This window comes from Phyllostomus discolor, chromosome 1 (assembly GCF_004126475.2).
Source record: "Phyllostomus discolor isolate MPI-MPIP mPhyDis1 chromosome 1, mPhyDis1.pri.v3, whole genome shotgun sequence".
Taxonomy (NCBI): Eukaryota; Metazoa; Chordata; class Mammalia; order Chiroptera; family Phyllostomidae; genus Phyllostomus; species Phyllostomus discolor.
The window spans coordinates 126,209,027-126,230,068 of NC_040903.2; the positions used below are offsets into that span (position 1 = coordinate 126,209,027).

The following is a 21,042-nucleotide window of genomic DNA, read 5'->3' on the forward strand; positions in this document are numbered from 1 at the left end:
ATATGTGAAGCAAATCTTGATGGACATAAAGGGAGATATCAACAGAAATACAGTCATAGTCAGGGATTTTAACACTGCACTGACTTCAATGGATAGATCTTCTAGACAGAGAATCACCAAGGAGACAGTGGCCTTAAATAACACACTAGATCAAACACATTTAATTGATATCTTCAGAGCATTTCACCCTAGAGCAGCAGAAGGCACATACTTTTCAAGTGCAAATGGAGTGTTTTCTAGGATAGACCACATGTTAAGACACAAAACAAGTCTCAATAAATTTAATAAGATTGAATTCATAATCAAGCATCTTCTTTAACCATAATGATATGAAACTAGAAATCAATCACAAGAAGAACACTGAAAAACACACAAAGACATGGGAGCTAAATAACATGTCACTAAACAATGATGGGTCAAGGACAAAATGAAAAGATAGTTTGAAATAAATGAAAATAAAAATATAACAACCCAAAATCTGTAGGACTCTGGGAAAGTAATGCAAAGAGGGAAATTCATAGCATTACAGACCTACCTCAAAAAACAAGAAAAATATTGATAAAGAACAACAAAGCCTACTATGAGTAGAAGGAAGGAAATAATAAAGATTAAAGCAAAAATAAACAATATAGAAGCTAAAAAATGATGCAAAAGATCAATGAATGTAAGAGCTGGTTCTTTGAAAAGATAAACAAGATTGACATGCCTTTAACCATACTCAACAACAAAAGAGAGAGAGAGGAGCTAAAGAAACAAAATCAGAAATTAAAGAAGAGAAGTATGACACCAAACTAACACCAACAAATACAAAGGAGTATAAGAAAATATTAAAAAAACTAATAAATTCCTAAAAATATACAATCTTCCAAAACTATATCAATAAGAATCAGAGAATCTGAATAGAGTGATTACAACTGATGAAACTGAAGCAATAACCAAAAAACCCCCAACAAATAAAAGCCTTGGACCAGAAAGCTTTCAGGTGAATTTTACCAAACGTTCTGAGAACTAACACCTCTCCTTCTCAAACTATTTCATCAAATTCAAGAGAAAGTAAGACTCCCAAACTCATTATGAGACCAGTATTATCCTAATGATAAAACCTAGATAAAGACACTACAAAAAAATTATAGACCAATACCCCTGAAGAACATAGATACTAAAATCTTCAACAAAATATTAGCAAAGAGAATACAGCAATGAAACAAAAATATCACATACCATGATCAAGGAGGATTTATTCTATGGATGCAAGGTTAATACAACATTTTATGAATCAGTAAATGTGATTCACCACATAAACAAAATGAAGGATAAAACCAAATGATTTTATCAATAGAGGCAAAAAAAGCAAATGTTAAAACCCAGAATTAATTTATGATAAAAACTCTCAGTAAGGTGGGATTAGAGGGAACATACCTACACATATTAAAGACCATATATGACAAACCCACTGCCAACATCATACTCAATGAGCAAAAACTACAATTATTCCCTTTAAGATCTGGAAAAAGGATGTCCACTTTCACTTCTCATATTCAATATAGTTCTGGTAGCCTTAGTCATAGCAATCAGATAAGAAAAAGAAATAAAAATCATCTAAATTGAAAGGAAGAAGTAAAACTGTCATTATTTGCAGATGACAAGGTATTGTATATAGAAAACCCCAAAAATCCCAACAAGAAACTACTAGAACTGATGAATAATTTCAGTAAAGTAGCAGGATACAAAATTAATATCCAGAAAGCTTGTTGCATTTTTATATGCCAATAACAAACTAATGGAGAAATTAAGAAAACAATCCTATTAACAATTGCTACAAAAATAATAAAATATTTAGGAGTAAATCTAACCAAGGATGTAAAATACCTGTACTTGGGAAATTATAAGACACTGAAGACAGAAATCGAAGATAATACAAATAAGTGAAAGCACGTACCATGTTCATGAATAGGAAGAATTTCCATCATTAAAATGTCCATACTACCCAAAGCAATCTATAGATTCAATGCAATTCCTATCAAGATTCCAATGATATATTTCACAGAAGAAGAACAAATATTTCAAAAAATTATATGGAACTACAAAATGTCCTGCATAGCAATAGCAATCCTGAGACAGAAGAACAAAGTTTGAGGAGTCATCAAACTATATAAAACTACCTTATATCAAACTATATTATAAGGCCATAGTAATCAAAACAGCCTGGTACTGCCTGGCAGGGGAGATATCATGATCACGAAGGTGGTTTTTCCAGGATGAGGCTTATTCGTTGCACTCCGGATGTGCTAACCCCTGCAATTTCTCCAAATGTGGGAAACTTGACTACATAATTTGTGGTAGTGGGGGACTGTATATGTGCTCTCCCTGGTTTTTCAGAGGTTGAATGGCAGGCTGTGAGGTCCTTGTGGTGTATACATGCACTAGGTATTTCTCTCGCTGTATGTAAAGGAGCACTAGGATTTCTCTTTGGTAAATCTCACTCCTATGTTTCACTGGCAAATTTCTTTCCTGAAGTGTAAACAGCCTATATTGTTGCCTGTACTTTTCTTTTACTGTAATGTTTCCATAGCATCTGTCTCTTTGGTGTCTTCTGTGGGTGATGCCAGCAAAAGCAATGAATAAGAAAAAAAAAAAACAGCCTGGTACTGGCATAAAAACAGACACATAGTTAACTATAACAGAACAGAGAGCCCAGAAATAAACCCACACCTTTATAGTTGGTTAATATTTGACAGAGGAAGAAAACATGTACAGAGGGCTAAAGATAGTCTATTCAGTAAATGGTATTGGGAAAATTGGACAGGTATATACAGAAAAATGAAACTAGTTCACCTTCTTAAACCACACATAAGAAAAAACTAAAAATAAAACAAAGACTTAAATGTTAGGCCCCAAAATTGAAGAAAACATAGGCAGCAAAATTTCGGACATTGCTTGTAGAAATATTTTATCAGATATATCTCCACAGGCAAGACAAACAAAAGAAAAAGTAAACAAATGTGACTACATGAAACTAAAAAGTTTTGTACAGCAAAGGAAATCATCAACAAAATAAAAAAACAACCCACAGAATGGGAGAACATATTCACCTATACGTCCAATAAGGGGTTAACATCCAACATGTGTAAAGAACATACCAAACTCAATACAAAGAAGCAAATTACCCAGTTGACAGTGAGCCAAGGATCTCACTAAACACTTGCCAAGAAAGGACATACAGATGGCCAATCAATACATGAAAAGATGCTCAATGTCACTAATCATCAGAGTAATGCAAATAAAAACCACAGTGAGATATCATCTCACACCTGTCAGAACTGCTATCATCAATAAATCTACAAACACCAAGTACTGGCAAGAATACGGAGAAAGGGGAAATATTTTGCATTGTTGGTGGAAATGCAGACTGGTGCAACCCTTGTGGAAAGAAGCATAGAAGTAACTAAAATATTTTAAAAATGGATCTGCCTTTTGACCCAGCAATCCCAGTTCTGGAAATATACCCAAAGGAACCTAAAACACTCTTTCAAAGGACATGGGCACCCCTGCGTTCATTGCAGCGTTATTTACAATTGCCAAGATATGGAAGTGGCCCAAATGCCCATCAGTAGATTAATGGGAAAAACAACCATGGGGCATCTACACAATGAAATACTACTCTGCCATAAAAAAAATAGAAGAGAATGTTACCCTTTGCAATAGTATGGATGGAACTGGAGAACATTATACTAATTGAAATAAGGTCAACGAATGGAAACCAGTCCCTTCATAACAGTACCTGGATTAGTGATTGAACAACCAGAGGATGATTTTGAGGGAATATTTTTACAATTCTGTCTGCAACAGAAGGCAATTTTATTCATGTGAAATTAAAGAAATCAGCTTTATCTTGAAGCAAACTAATTCTTAAAAATTTTCTTTGCAAAGAAGTGTCAACTAACTCCACATTTTAGAAAGACCATTCTGATAGCAGTGTACTGCTTGAATTGTTAGAGTGGGAGAGATTGAATGGCTTCAGAAAGACCAATTAAAGTGCTCATTTAGCAATTAAGTTCAGAGATAAGGGAACAGGGTAATAAGACAGTAAGACTGAGAAGCTATCAGAGAAAATAGTTTGAAAGGCATTAAGGAAATAAAATCTGTATTTTTCCCCTGATTTGCTATAAGACAACAGATTCTGGGATGACTTTCATTTCTGGTTCAGGTAGTATATACCAAAGCATGATAATATCCTGAAAAAAGAACAGATGAGTATAAAGAATATATTATATTTAGGTTTAGAGAAAACTGATTTATTCTTTTTAGAAATGTTGGTTTGTATAACTTCATTGGATTAGGCAACTTCTAATGAGTAATCACATACATAAGATTTGAATATAAAATGATTTAACTGTCTATAGAGATTTGTGAGTAGTGATTGGTACTTCAGAAAACATACAACCATGGATATTAGAAATCAAAACTATAGTTTCTTGAAACTTTGACAGAAGAGTATAATGAAAATGAGTAAAATAAGGAATCATCGTGTTAGGACATAGAAAAAAAGAGAGTAGTTAATAAAATATAGTATAGTTTGGAAATAGTATGCAGACATTGAGAAAAATTAGCCATTTTGTACATGTATCATGACAAACTATAAAGAGAAATAATTTAGTTGAAAACATAAATGTTCAGCAGAGGGCAATATATTTCTCCATTTTTGATGATAAGAAAGGGATTATGTCACCATGTACACATAGATTCACAAGATACTGAACTCTAGAGTGGGAAGGAGAGTCTTTTCATTCTTCTTCTGTCCATTTAAAACAAAAACATAGGCACTTGTAATATTTTTAAAGCATTATAAAGCAAGGAAGGATATATGGTATATCCACATGGTACATTCCCTATAGGCGTATTCATGTATTAAAAGAATATTTAATGACATGAGATAAGTTTATGATCTATACACTTATGATCTATACACTTATGATAAGTGTATTTATATTATTTAAAGTACAATGTGAACTTTGTAAGATGTTATACTCACAGCAAATACTGAAATGTTTTTTTCATTGTATTCTTAATTTTTATTCTTAAAATATATTCCTTTTAAAAATAGAAAAAATACTAAACTTATTGTTAAAAAGTGAGACAAAACATATTCAATAGAAAAATAACATAAAAGGAAAGTGAAATTGATGGTATAAAATTGCTGAGAAAATGGGTAGAAATGGGATTCAGATGACACTTGCAGTTTTTTGGACCCATAGGAGTAAAATCATCTCTACTGAAACTGGAAGAAGGCTACAAGATTGATGATGATGATAAATTTAGAGGTGGAAGATTTGGAAGCTATTATTTTCTCTATTAAGTAGAACTCAAGGTATTCTGCTAAGTGTGATCAGGAATATGACCAGGACAGGGCCTTTAATGAATGTATAATAAATGTTTAGCAATAGCTATTTTTATTAAACTTATTGGGGTTACATTGGTTAATAAAATTATATAGGTTTCAAGTGATAGTCTATGATATATCATCTGTATATTTATTGCATTATGTTTACCACCCAAAGTCAAATCTTCCATCACCACACATTTAACTCCCTTTTGCTCTTTTTACCCATTCCCCTTCCCCATGGTAACAACCACACTGTTGTCTATGTCTATAAGTTTTTGTTTCTTTGTTTGTCTTGTTTGTTCATTACTTGCTTTCAGTTTTATAACCCACATATGTGTGGAATCACATGGTACTTGACTTTTTCTGTTTGGTGTAGAAATAACTACTAAATGGTGGGAGATGAAGGTGGTTAAGGAAAAAATAGTAATCATCCTCTGAGAGTTTTATAAGTTTTTTTCTAATTTTATTTTAATCATTGTTCAAGTACAGTTTTCTGTCCTTTACTCCCATCCCAGCCCACCCACCCCCATCTACCTCCCCCAATTTCTACCCTCCTTGTTTTTGTCCATATGTCCTTTATATTTGTTCCTGTAAATGCTTCCCATTCTCCCCTGAAATTCCCTTATAAGTTTTCAAGAACCATTGTGGAGCTATTGTTATTAAGAGAGTTGAAAATGATGCAAAAATACACCAATAAAAATAGTGGCACATAATATAAAACCCACAAGCAAACATATACAGGTAATGCCATACATGAAAGAGGTGCCACTGCATGATGAGTAAGGTTGGCTTTTTGATAAATGGTACTTGGATAAGTAGTTATTTACAGTTAAAAAATAAAATTGGATCAATTCCAGGGATATCAAAGACTTAAGTATGAGAGGAAAGCTGTAGAAATTTTATGTTAATATATGTTATTATGGAAGAATAGCTTCCTAATTCTAATCAATCAGAGTAGAAACTGATTTATTATTATAATTAAAGTATAATAACAAAATAAGCTACACCGATTTTAAGTATTCATTATGTTTTGACTGTCATATACATCCATGTATCCATCACAGCAATCGAAGTATAGACTATTTTAATTGCAGGAGGTTACTGTGGCCTTCTTACCTACTAATTTCCTGTCTACTCTGAGTAGCAACTACTTTCTCATCTCAATAATTACAGATTGGTTTAGCATTCTTACACTTAATATAAATGGAATCATAGACTATGTGACCATTTGTGTCCACCTGGTTTTGTGGCAATATTTTAATATTTTAATCTTTTTTCACTACTGGTTAATATTTCTTTATACAAACATACAGTGATTGGATAATTCAGTCTCCTTTTGAACATTTTTTACAACTCCTTTGTGAACAAATAATTTTATTTGTATTGAGACAAAAACTAGAAATAGAATTCCTGTGTCAAAGGGTAGATGCTTATGTAAATTTAGTAGGTACTATTAAAGTTTCCAAAATGGATAACAATCTTATATTCCCACTAAGAAACACATAAATGTCCTGGTATTCTACATCCTTGCTAAAACTTGGCATTGCTATTTTTAAAATTTTAACTTTTCTGGTTACTTCATAACTATATCTTATTTTGCTTTTAGTATGCATTTATTTGGCAGTATTGTTTAATTGCTGACAGTCAAAGGGTGCATATCTATCAGCCAAAACAAAGTAAATTCTATTGGTCTCTACCCTCTGTGTAACAGGACAGAAGGAAAGGGAAATAATATGCAAGGCACTGTTAAAAGTCTCTCAATACTTGTCATCTCATTCTATCCTCGCTAAAAATATTAAGTACATTTTATAGTCATTTACTACATGCAAAGAGAAAAATGATAATATTAAGCAAATTCTGTTAGATTACATAATCATTTGGCAGTAGAGCTAGAAATAGAGTGGCTGATAATTTAAAATGTTTCTTGGCCTGGTTTCAACAACCTAAGTTGGAGCCACAGTTGTCAATGTGATGCTTATAAGAAGCAATGCAGCTGTAATCTTTCTGGAAGATGAAAAATAGTAGACATTAAAATTCAATGTGGTATCCTCTTTATGTGTACTAAAATCCAAACTTTCCCTTTCTCACATATCAGCTGATAATTATATTTCCTGATAGAAGGATACGAGAAATACATTCACTTCTTTAAAAATGATTTTATTTATCGATTTTAGGGAGACAGAGGAAGGGGGTTCATTGGTTGCTTCTTGTATGTGCCCTGACGGGATGGAGTCTGCAACCGTGGTGTGTGCATTTGGACAATGCTCTTACCAACGGAGCTACCCGGCTAGGTCCAAGATGCTTTCACTTTTGCCACATTAGTTAGATTTGCCAGAGATGAGAGTCTTGAGTTATTTCAAACTTCTCCTTTCAATTTTTCTGAAAACAATCATACAGCTTCTTATCATAAAATGGTTAAAAGTTATCTTTTCCTGCATCTTTGGAAAAATAAAAAGATGGCAATTCTGCTTGATACTGCTGACAAAAGTGATAGTATCTTTTTATCTTAGCAATATTTTCCAAGTCATATTACTTAATTTTAAAATAGTCATTAAAATTCAAAATAAAAAATATATCTAGATTTAGACTATTGTTATGTAATCTGTCCAGGTAGTTTGATAGCATATAAATGTTATCTGAAGATGAAGCCTTTAGGATGAATACAAAGATAATAACTGAAGATGAATAAGGAACTCTTAGGGGACTGAGTATACTCTTTTCCTTTGAAAAGTTTTATTAGGTTAAGAAAATAATTTTGCCTCTGAATATAATATTTAAGTATTCATATTGTCTGAATTTATACATCTCTCTTTCTTTAAATTGTGCCCACTGCTGTGTAAGTACATAGAAGTATAATCTAAATAACAACACAATCCATCCTGCATGAGGCCTGATTAGACCATTCAGGATATCACACTGAAAAATGCTATAAAAGGAAACTTATGTGTGTACATGAGACCTGATTAAATGATTAGTTCTCTGGGACATCATTATGGAAAAGTTCATGTACATATTGAGCAGTTACTGCTATTTTAAAATATCAAGTGTGACAAGCTAAATGAGAAAGCTTTTGAAATACTATGATGTTTTCATATTCTTGGTGTTTACTAATTTAAACACTGTTTCTTCTTACCAGAAATAATGCCATATTATAGGAAATACTGGCCTCATTTTGTTTCATTTTTAGGCATTCCCTAGAATCTATCACTAATATAATTTCTAAATGTTTACATAATTGAAGGCCTCTTACAAGTGGCCTTGTTTAGATACCTCTAAATTAAGCTAGATTGTCCATTTTAGTTATTAAAGTATGATCTTTTCAAAAATAATAATTTCATAATTGATGATAATTACTGCACTGAAAACTTAAAATGCAAGCTGCACTAGTTTAGAAACAATATATGCACCTTGAACTGAGTGGTAGATCAGAAGCTTCCAATCTTTCAGTGGTGGTTTAGCAATCAAAAGTTTATGTGCACTCCCTCTGCCGAGAGCTGTGTTCTCCCCTGGCATCTCTTCTCATTTTTAAAGCCATTTGAATGTTTTTTTTTTATTCTTTGCAAGTCCTCTTTTTAAACTAAATACCCCCAGGAAGTTCATTACAGCTTAACAAATTACTGAAAAAAGAAGTCTGTTTATTTGTCCTCACCTCCCACCTAACTCTAGAAAAAATCCTAATAGTCTCTTGAACTCATGTGGAGGGGTCAGTGCATGTTAAAAGTTCACATATTTATCTCTCAGTTGTCTCTCACCTAAGAAGTTCTTTATTCTTTCTTTATTTTACTACCCCTCATCCTCCCTATCTGCTCACAAATAAATTGATAATGTTTTAAGTTTCTGTCCTAGCCAATGGCATAATTAAAATTTGACTAATGGGTGGGGAGAGTATAATCTCACTTAGATTGTGAGACCAAGTTGTTTGGCTCAATTCAGTATCTAGCACTGGTGTGTCTGTCAATGAATCACCTTGCTTTCCTATAGTTCCTTTTGGCTTTTTAATTGAATTGATTGATGGTGTATTGCAAAACCATACAGGTTTCAAATGTGAAAGTCCTCAATAAAACATGATCTGATGCTGCACTGTATGCCCATGGTTCCAAACAAAGTCTTTTTCCATTCTCATTTTCCCCCTCTTTGCCCACCTCCACCTAACCCCCACCTCCTCTTTGCCACTGGCTATCACCACATTGTTGTCTGTGTCTATGTTATATATATATGTGTGTGTGTGTGTGTGTATTTTTTGGCTCATCTCTTCACTTTCTTTCATCCAGTCCTCCCTCCCCTATGATAGCTGTCAGTCTGTTCCAAGTATCCATGCCTCTCTTTCTAGTTTGTTCATCAGTTTATTTTGTTCATTAGATTCCACATATAAGTGAGATCATATGGTATTTGCTATTTTCCTAGAATTCTTATTCCTTGTGTGTAAAGCTCTCTTATTAAAAAAATAGATCAGGATGTTTCTGTTGTTATTTTCAGTAGACAACCAATACTACCAAATGTTTCACATTTTTCCCTCAAGTTCTCTCATGGCACTTCTGTTGGCAGAATCTACATATATGTTTGCTCTTCTAGAGAATCTAAGCAATGCATTTTTCTCTTTATTCCCTGTTGTGTTACATTTCAAGCTGGATTAAGATTTTAACTGGCAATGAGTATGTCAATGTACAAAAAGTTTTATTGTGAGCAGGGAAATATACAGGCATGTGGTAAAAATTGCACTAGTAACCTTATCATATTGGTGTTCTCTGACAACACATGGACAGGGTATAGCACTTGGGAGCAAAATTGTATTCTTAGTTATCTCATTCTGAAATGTACTCCTAGTTATGTGAGCCATCATGGAAATAGTCCTCAGAGTCAGGTTGTGGGGTTCAGTGTATTTAAGTATAGTGGATATTTTCAATGAATGGATAAAAAATGAGAATTTTTACATAGAGAGCTATATCATTTTCTCTGAAAATGCATGGGGAATAAAAGACTAAATGAAAATATTGTATTAGAAACAAAAATACACAGGAAAATGAGAAAACAATGTTCCTAAAATATTCTAGCTCTACAAGCAGAGTAAGAAAATGGAAATTTAAGGATGACTCCGTGGTAGAAGCCAAGGCTAGAAGAAGTCAAGGTAGAAATAGTTAATCCAGGCTTGTTGTTTTCACATCAGTTTTTAAATCAGTAACAAGTGAAATATTTCTCTACACTATACCCATATAGAACAGACTACCAGTGAAATGAGTATACCTCTTTTTCCATTTTCATAACCTATACTGATTTTTAAAAATGGGATAGGAAAGAGGAGTATTTTTCCAATTCACTTTAGGTCATGGACAGGTGTGAGCAATTAGACTTATGGGAGAAAAAAGAATACATTGAGTGAAAATTTTGAATAAATCCTAGAAGGTGATTAGAATAAGAAAATCAGTTGGGTGGGTGGCCTGGAATGGGAGTAAAAGGGAGAAAACTGTACTTGAACAATGATTAAAATAAAATTAAAAAAAGAAAAAAAATCAGTGAGTGAGTCTCTTCAAATGTGTAGGAAACAAACCAATAATAGGAAAATTAAGAAAAGTCCCTTTTGCTCCTGTGTTGGGTTCATAAATGCCTACTAAGGTCATATCTTCTTGTTAGTTTCTTCTCTTTATCTTCATGTAGTGTCCCTTTTTCGTCTCTTACTGTAGCCTTGGTGTTAAAGTTTGTTTAGTCAGATATAAGTACTGTTACCCCAGCTTTTTTCCTGCTTTTTGTTTGCATGAAATACCTTTTTCCATCCCTTTACTTTTAGTCTCTTGATCTGAGGTGGGTCTGTTGGAGGCAGCATTTATTTAAATATTTTTTCTTATCCATTCAGCTATGTCTTTTGGTTGGAGGATTTAAGCCATTTACATTTAAGGTGATTATTGATAGATACATATTTAGTGCCATTTTATTGTTAGACTATTTTCCTCTGTTTTTTTTATTTCTCTTTTTCTTCTTCTTAAAGCAAGCCCTTTAACATTTGTTATAGTACTGGTTTGGTGTTAGCAGACTCCTTTAGCTTTTTCTTGCCTGGAAAATTCCTTATTTCTTGTCTGATTTTAAATGATAGCCTTGCTGGGTAATGTAGCCTTGTTTGCAGGTCCTTGCTTTCCATCACCTTGAATATTTCATAGCACTCCCTTTGGGAATGAAGTGTTTCTGTTGAGATATCAGATAACTTAGGCCAGTCTAATTGGTGCTCCTTTTTAGATAACTACCTTCTTTTCTCTTACAGCTTTTAGTATTCTCTCTTTATCTTTAAGCCCTGTCATTTTAATTATGATGTGTCCTGGTGTAGGCCTCTTTGGGTCCCACTTGTTTGGGACTCTCTGAACTTCCTGTACTTACGTGTCTTTTTCCTTCACCAGGCTAGGGAAGTATTTGGTCATTATTTCTTCAAATAGATTCTTGATCCCTTGCTTGCTCTCTTCTCCTTCTGGTATTTCCATGATGTGGATATTGTTATGCTTCATGTTGCACAAAATGTCTTAAGCTCTCCTCTTTTTTTTAAGTCTTTCTTTCTTTCATCCTTTTCTTCCTTCCTTCCTTCCTTCCTTCCTTCCTTCTGCTCTGTGTGGTTGCTTTCGTCTACCATTTCTTCTAATTCTTCTGCTTCATCTAACCTACTGTTGATTTTTTTTTTTGCATTCTTTATTTCCAGCTGCTCCTTTTTTATGATTTCTGTCTTTTTTCATGTTGTTGAGTGTCCTTATTATTATTACTCTAAACTCTCTATCTGACAAATTGCTTGCCTCCATTTCATCCAGGTTTTTTTTTTTTTCCTGGAAAATTCTCTTGTCCTTTCATTTGGAGCATGTTTCTTTTTCTTCCCAATTGGGCTGACTGTTTAGTTTGTTTCTATGTATTAGGTAGATCTGCAAGACTCTAGTACATGCCTAAGTCACACCCTGCCTGTGACTGGCCCTGGGCAATCTGCTTATAGCTATCAGCAATCCACAGCTCTTGGCTTCCTCTCCTGGGCCAAAGCAATTTATAGATTCAACACAATCCCTATTAAAATACCAATGACATGTTTCACAGATATAGAAGAATTATTTCGAAAATTTATATGCAACCATAAACAACCCTGAATAGCTGCAGCAATTTTGGGAAAGAAGAACAAAGTAGGAGGGATCACAATATCTGGTATCAAACTGTATTACAAGGCCACTGTAATAAAAAAAGCCTGGTACTGGCATAAGAACAGACATGTAGATCAATGGAACAGAAGAGAGAACTCAGAAACAAACCCAAATCTTTATGGTCAATTAATATTCAACAAAAGGAGCAGAAGCATAAAACAGAGTAAAAATAACCTCTTCAACAAATGATGCTGGAGATTTGGACAGCTACATGTGAAAAACTGAAATTCTACAACCAACCTACACCATACACAAAAATATACTCAAGATGGATAAAGACTTAAATATAATTCATGATACCATAGAAGTCCTAGAAGAGAACATAGGCAGGAAAATCTCAGATATTTCACACAACAATATTTTCATTGATATGTCCCCTAGAGCAAGGGATATAAAGGAAAAAATAAACAAATAGAACTTCATCAAAATAATTAGCTTCTACAGAGCTAAAGAAAATATCAGCAGAATGAAAAGAGAACCAACTGTATGGGAAAATATATTTGCCAATGATATCTCAGACAAGGGTTTGATGTCCAAAATATATAAAGAACTCACATGACTTCACTCTAGGAGACAAATAATCCCATTAAAAATGGGCAAATGACTTGAACAGACACTTCTCAAAGGACTTACAGAGTGCCAAGAGCCATTTGAAAGGACGATCAGCATCACTAGCCATCAGAGAGATGCAAATTAAAACCATAATGAGATAACACTTCACACCAGTCAGAGTGGCCATCATAAACAAATCAGCAAACAATAAGTGCTGGAGCGGTTGTGAAGAAAAGGGAACTCTAGTACATTTTTGGTGGAAATGCAGACTGGTGCAGCTACTGTGGAAAACAGTACAGAATTTCCTCAAAAAAAACAAAAATGGAAGTGCCTTTTTACTCAGTGGTTCCACTGCTGGGATTATAGCCTAAGAATACCTAAACACAAATTCAAAAGAACTTATGCACCCCGGTGTTCATGTCAGCACAATTTACAATAGCCAAGCACTGGAAACAACCTAAGTGCCCATCAGTAAATAAGTGGATCAAAAAACTGTGGTACATTTACACAGTGGAATACTACTCAGCTGAAAGGAAGAAGGAGCTTCTCCTACTCTTTGTGATAGTATGGATGGAACTGGAGAGAATTATGCTTAGAGAAATAAGCAAGGAGGTGAAAGCTGAATACCATATGATCTCACCTATAAGTGGATCCTAATCGACAAAACAAACAAGTGAGCAAAATATAACCAGAATCAATGTAATAAAGAACAAACTGACAGAAACCAGAGGAGAAAGGGGATTGATATGATGGGGGGAAGAAGGGGAAAGGTCATCAAGGAATATGTATCAAGTACCCATGGATAAAGCCAAAGAGGAGGTAGGATTGAGTGTGGGATGTGGGCTGATGGGAGTGGGTGGGAGGGGGAAAGTGGTGACAGGAAATTGGAAACAACTGTACTTGAATAACAATACAAAATAAATTAAAATTTATAATAAAATTATAATGACAAAAACAGAGGTAATGACAGAGATATGGGGTCTTACCCTCTTGCTAGAGGATCTTGGATTATATACTCATATTGATGACTAATGTGAAGATGACTCTGCATTTTGAAAATGCAGATAATTCCAGAAAGAACATATTTCTGGGCCTGTTTTTCAAACAAAAATTCCACCTTTTTATTCTGCTCTAAACAATAAGGCATAAAGTTACTGTTACTCTAAGATGATAGGTATTAAAATTATTTTATTAATAATACAAGAATTTCCAAAGCAGGCCATTTCAAAAAATATATATCATTTTGCACATTATTTACCTACCTGTGAAAAATTAAGTCTTAAGCCAATCAAATTGAGCCATATTCATCCAATTATTACATAGTGATAACCAGTTTATATAAGAAATTACCTTTTCATAATTTATATATGTGATATTGATGTCAGGAGTACCATGAAATGTTAAATATTATAAACATTCTTCTTAAAATTTTCTAAAACATATTTTATTGATTATGCTATTACAGTTATCCCATTCCCCCCTTTATTTCCCTCCACCCTGTATACCCCCTCCCACATGCATTCCCCCTTTAGTTTATGTTCATAGATTGTACATATAAGTTCTTTGACTTCCACATTTCTTATACCATTAACCTCTCCCTATTTTCTATCTACCATTTATGCCACTTATTCCCTGTAACTTTTCTCCCTTTCTCCCCTTCCCCTCCCCCACTGATAACTCTCCATGTGATCTCTATTTCTGTGATTCTGTTCCTGTTCTAGTTGTTTGCTTAATTTTTTTGCTGTTTTTTTGTTTGTTTGTTTTAGGTTTAGTTGTTGATAGTTATGAGTTTGCTGTCATTTTGCTGTTCACATGTTTTATTTTCTTTTTCTTAGATGAGTCCCTTTAACACTTCATGTAATAAGGGCTTGGTGATGATGAACTCCTTTAACTTGACCTTATCTGGGAAGCACTTTATCTGCCTTTCCATTCTAAATGATAGCTTTGCTGGATAGAGTAATCTTGGATGTAGGTCCTTGCCTTTCATGACTTGGAATACTTTTTCCCAGCCCCTTCTTGCCTGTAAGGTTTCTTTTCGGAAATTAGCTGATAGTCTTATGGGCACTCCCATAAGACTGTCAGCTAATAGGTAACTGTCTCTTTTCCTCTTGCTGCTTTTAAGATTCTCCCCTTCTCTTTAATCTTCAATAATGTAATTATGATGTGCCTTGATGTATACTTCTTTGGGTCCAAATATTTTGGGATTTTCTGGACTTTCTGGACTTCCTGGAAATCTATTTCCTTTGCCAGATTGGGGAAGTTCTTCTTCATTATGTTTTTGAATATCTTTTCCATTTCTTGGTCTTCCTCTTCTCCTTCTGGCACCCCTATGATTCAGATATTGGAGCATTTAAAGCTGTCCCAGAGATTCCTAAGCCTCTCCTCATTTTTTTTTTTTGAATTCTTATTTCTTCATTCTGTTCAGGTGGACTGTTTATTTCTTCCTTGTTGTCCAAACTGTTGATGAGTCCTGGTTTCCTTCCCATCACTGTTGGTTCCCTGTAGACTTTTCTTTATTTCACTTTTCATAGCCTTCACTTTTTCCTCTACTTTATGACGGTACTCAACCAATTCTGTGAGCATCCTGATTACCAGTGTTTTAACCTCTGCACCTGATAGGTTGATTATCTCTTCATTGCTTAGTTGTATTTTTTCTGGAGCTTTGATCTGTTCTTTCCTTTGGGCCATATCTTTTTTTTTTTGCACCTCTTAAATAGTAAGGGGCAGAGTATTAGGCAGTCACCAAGGAGAGGCAATGCACATTACTGTGTTGTGGCACTGTCTGTGGGGGAAGGGTCCAAGAGGGAACAGTGCCACTTGGTCAGCTCTCTGTTGGCTTTCAGTCACTTTTTCTACTATCCACAAGCAAATTGGGCCCTTCCAGTGCTAATTACCAGGTGAGTGATTTTGTGTAGGTTGTAGGACCCTGTGGGTCTCTCCAATGAACGAAACCTCCTGTGAGGCTGGGAGTCTCTCTGCCTCAACACTTATAGGATTTTATAGTTACAGGTTTTGAGGCTTTATTTTCTGTCATTGGAACCCTGGGTTGCTTGTGTGGTCTGTCTCACTCCCCAGTTCTTCCTCCCAGCTTATCTGCATGCAAATTGGGACCGCCCACTCCATCAACCACTGCCTTACCTGCGCCACCAGCCCCTGCCTTGCCCACCTGGTTCTCTAGCCACCATCTTGTGTGAGTTCTCTCCACCCAGCTGCTGGTCTCTGTCCCTCCTACCTGTCTGGATGAATGTTTCTTCTCTAACTCTTTGGTTGTTGGAGTTCCATACAGTTCAGCTTTCTGTCCATCCTGATTGTTTTTATTTCTAAATTTGTCATTGTCCTTCTTTTGGTTGTAGTGAGGAGGCACAGTGTGTTTACCTATGCCTGCATCTTGGCCAGAAGTCATATAAACATACTGATAATGGTTAACACATTTTGGGATTACCACATGTAATTTTTAATCATTTTTTAAGGATTTTATTTATTTTTAGAGAGAGGGAAAGGGATGGAGAAAGAAGGGGAGTAAAACATCAATGTGTGGTTGCCTCTAGTGCACCCCTACTGGGGACATAGCCTGTCACTCAAGCATGTGCCCTAACTCTGAATCAAACCAGAGACCCTTTGGTCACAGGCCTGCACTCAATCCACTGAGCTACACCAGCCAGGGCTATAATCATTTTTTTAAATATCAGTTTCAGTGGAATTAAAATACAGATATATAGATGTTTACATTTTGAATGTCTCCCTTGGACTATAATAAAGTTTCTTTACAGATATAATTTTCATTTCTTTCTAATCATGTGATTTTTCAACAGGATCCCAAAAATGTTCATGTGCCCATGAATATAGATCTATTCACACTAATGGGTCACAACATATTTTACTAAAAAACTGAGGGAAAAAACACTAAATTTGGCGGGGGTAAATCTAATAGAGGTAGAATATAAAGGGCATATGGATGGAAAGAGAAGGAGAGGGGAGCCACTAAGTGGAGGGGAATTTGAAAAATATTGTGGAGCAGCATATACACATTTACTTCCATGTTGAGACATAATCTTCCCACTTGCTCTTCACCTTCAATGAAGCAAGGATTACTTATCAATCACATACATCCTTCCATGTAGGAAGATAATATTTTCCAAGTCTGTTGAACACAGGTATGGTCATGTGACTTGGTTTACTTTGGACAATGCAATCTGAGCAAAATGATGCATCATTTCTTGCCAACAGTTGTACAAATCAAGGTGTGCTTCACTCAGGTATCTTCCCTTCTGCCATTTGACATGTTCTTGGTAGGAGCTATTCTGACAGCTTATGTCCAGGAAAATAGAAGTTGTAACATACAGCTAGAACTAAACTGAGATGGGAAGTCACCATGAATTAGAAATAACTTTGTTGTTATAAACCCCTGAAGTTGGAATATCACACTTTACTGCAGTATTACCTATGATATAGAACATAAAGCCTTGATATATTTTTATTAGTGTGTTTGCTTGTTTGTTTGCTTGATATTCATGTAAATTAAACAGTATAAGTACCACTTTTCTGTAAAAAATGATAGGCAAGATGTGTAAAGCAAGACAGAGTGAGATAATATATCAACTAAAAACAACACATGGAATTAGGAGCACAGAACCCAAGATAATCATGAAAACATAAGCTCCCATATGACTTACAGAATTAGAAAGGAATTGGAAGTTTTGCAACTTACGAAATCATAAGTGGTATCATTCTGAGTAGCAAAAGCCTCTGAAATTAACATTGATTATATATTAAAATATGAAGACTATTAATTGTCTTCTTAAATATTATTTTAGCTCAATTGGTATAAAAGTATTTCTGATGTATCTCTAAAAAATCATCATAATTTGGTAAACTTTTTTGTTCTTTTGGTATGATTATCTGACTATCTAAATATATATGAATGAATCTAACTTCTATGTTAATACAATTAATGATTCATAATATTTGTCTGTTCTACCTGATAGAATATTTTTGAGAAATTTTTCAGGACATTAAGCCATAACCTATTCTAAGTTTAAGATGTACTTTCAAGGTTTCTGATAAGATTACTAAAAATGTTTTTTGGTGCATTAGAAAAGATGCAAAATGTAAAATAATAAAATAAAAAACAAATATAGAAACAAAACTTTAACCTCCTTAGACAGAAATTCTACAATTTGCTGTGATTATCTTTTTTGCTTTGCAAAAGGTTTTATAAAAATATAAGAATAATAAAAGTGAATTATAGATCCAGGGAAATATAGAATGTTATTAAAAGAAAAGTTTTCAGTTATAATGATTTATTTTTATTTGAGTGTTCATTGACCTCACATATAAAATGAAATTATATTGTGAGTATCATATCAAATGGTAGCATATCCATTTCTTACAGTGATCTTTAAAGTACAAACAAGGATATTAAAAAGGAGTTGAAAAATATGTATAGCCAATTACAAGGTTTAACTAAAATGAAATAGAACTGGTGATAGGATGAATTCCTCTATATGAATTTTTTACAGCTATTAAGCATAGTCTGTGCTCCACGCTGTTCAGGTTACAATTTCCCCAAAGAAATGTAGCCTTGTAGAGAGATCTCACAAATAAAGGGGAATAATAAATCAAAAGTAGTCTGTGAAATACCTTAGCAAGTTTTGCTGATGATTGTGGAGATGTCCACTTTATAATGAAAAATGCATCTTTTCTCAGGATTGAATGTTATTAAAAATATTAGGAAAAATGATACATGACAAAGTAGGTATAAACATTTCAGAAAATAGAAATGTAAAATAATATTCAGATTTACATGTAACTATATTCAGATTGAGATGAAGACTTTAATGAATGAAAGTGAGTTAAAAGTTAGGCTTGAAATAACGTGAATCCTTGAAGAAGGGATAAAGTGTGCAACTTAATCACCATAAATTTAGTTTTGTGGGGGATCCATGGAGAGTCAAATAATTCAAACTGTTGGGTAATGTATCTCTTAAGAAGTAATTTTTCAAATAGATATTTTTAACATATTCCTGTTTAAATCTAGGCAACCTCTTCTTCCTTATCATTCAAACTTATCTGAAAACATGACCATCACTATTTCAACTGTTTCTCCAGCTCAGAAAGTTTACCCTGTAGGAGACCTTTCTGCATGGCATGGGCCCAGCTCCCACTCCGAGATGCATAGGACCCACGCCCATGGATAGGCTTTCCCATGGGGAATCAGGCCTGCAATGTGCCTAGGCCCCTTTGAGTCTTGCTTTTTGCTAAAACTCCCTCACCCTGAATTGAGGACACTTCCTAACATCCATGCTAAACCTTCCAAGGATGAGTATAACCAGTTCAACCACTTTTGCCTTTTCATTTGCAAATATCCCTCTTCTGTGATGTGATTAGTGTGGCATTGGCTCCTTTGTTTTCTGTAAAAGGTAACTACCTAAAGCGAATCTGTGCATAGTAAATGAGGACCATCATGTCATGGATGGAGAAGCCCAATAAAGGCCTGCCATGGAGGAGGCCAAGGCTTTTTGCTCCCCTTGAGAGAAAAGCCACGCTGTCCCTTTTCCTCCACCAGACTCAGTGGTCTGTGTGAATGTCTCATTTCATCCATAATGATGCAGACACTATGGGCCGGTGTCTGCATCATTATCTTTCCAAGAAGAATGATATTTTCAGTAGCATATAATTTTCAAGATTTGGTACAAAATGTGGCTCTGCCAGAACTTCCCATGGACTAAAAATGAAACTTATATTGGTTTGCTCAATGTGTTATACAGAGCAATTAATTTTTATTATGGAAAAGATTGATATTCATTTACCTGTAGAACATGTTAGTTAAAATTTATTGAATATATTAACATATAAATTAAAATATCAAAGTGCTTTTAGCAATATTGCTTCTTAAAATAATCAGTACATTGTTTTAAAATTTAAATAATTGCTGTAAGAGTTTGTATAATTTTTAATTCCTTAATCTGCTATAAGATAAATGTTAAATTTCAATGAAAAAGCAGATTGGAAACAAATACAGAAGATAGTTAAAATCATAAGTGCTTTCAAATATTTAGGGACTTACAAATTATACAATGTAGTTCTTAACTAAAGATCATTTCAATACTAATATTTCACATGTTTTCAATATAACAATAAATATGGAGAACCAAACCAGGAAATCCTGGTATAAATGTTTAGTAATATATTTCATTGTTTCATGTTAAATATATTCCTTCTATGGTATACTTTTGCCCAATTCTGTTTTGAAAGGAAAAGTACAGTTGTTTAAGGTGATGGCAAACTTGTGAAAGTCACTCAGTTTTGTTATTATTAGGCTGTGCCAACATTTCACTCCACACTAAGCACCGAAGTCGCAAATATCCACACCTTCTCACATATCCGGTCTAAACATGGATTTCCTATGAATTTTCTTGTAGTCTAATCACCGATAAGAAAACTAATCAGACCAGAACATCTGAAAGTTTCCTAAAATATAAATTTAAGTGCAGCTAAGTAACACAGATAATGTTTCTCTACCTCATGAAGCATTTCAGAAATAAATTGGAAAAAAAGTTCTCTTTTCTCCTAAACATTTTCCTATATATTCAGTTTAACTCACATTCTGTTTTACCTCTGCTTTTCTTCTCCTTCTGTCTTCCCACTCTCCTCCTTTTAAGTTATCATTTATAATCCTAAACTTCAACCTAAAAACCAGGATGAAAAAATCTACTGTCAAATCATATCATTGTGTTATATCTTATTGAACTATTTAATTAGCCCTCTTTACCTAAGAACAGCTGGATAGGAATGGCAGCAGCTATAGTGATCTCATTTTATTGCTTTTAAAAATTACATTATCTATGGTGATCTTGGCCTCAAAGTAATTGTTTGTTCCTACTATTGTAATGGATATTTTGGAGTGATACTAAAGAAAGTTGTGTTGTGTTTTTAGTTGTTAAGCACACT

General features: G+C 34.1%; 1 non-coding gene across 1 annotated transcript; it reads left to right on the forward strand.

Annotated features, from left to right (window-relative positions):
• The first annotated feature begins 2,208 nt into the window (after window positions 1-2,208).
• On the forward strand, window positions 2,209-2,371 carry LOC114493461. The gene has a single exon (XR_003684136.1). It is a non-coding gene; the product is annotated as a U1 spliceosomal RNA (small nuclear RNA).
• Window positions 2,372-21,042: the final 18,671 nt, after the last annotated feature.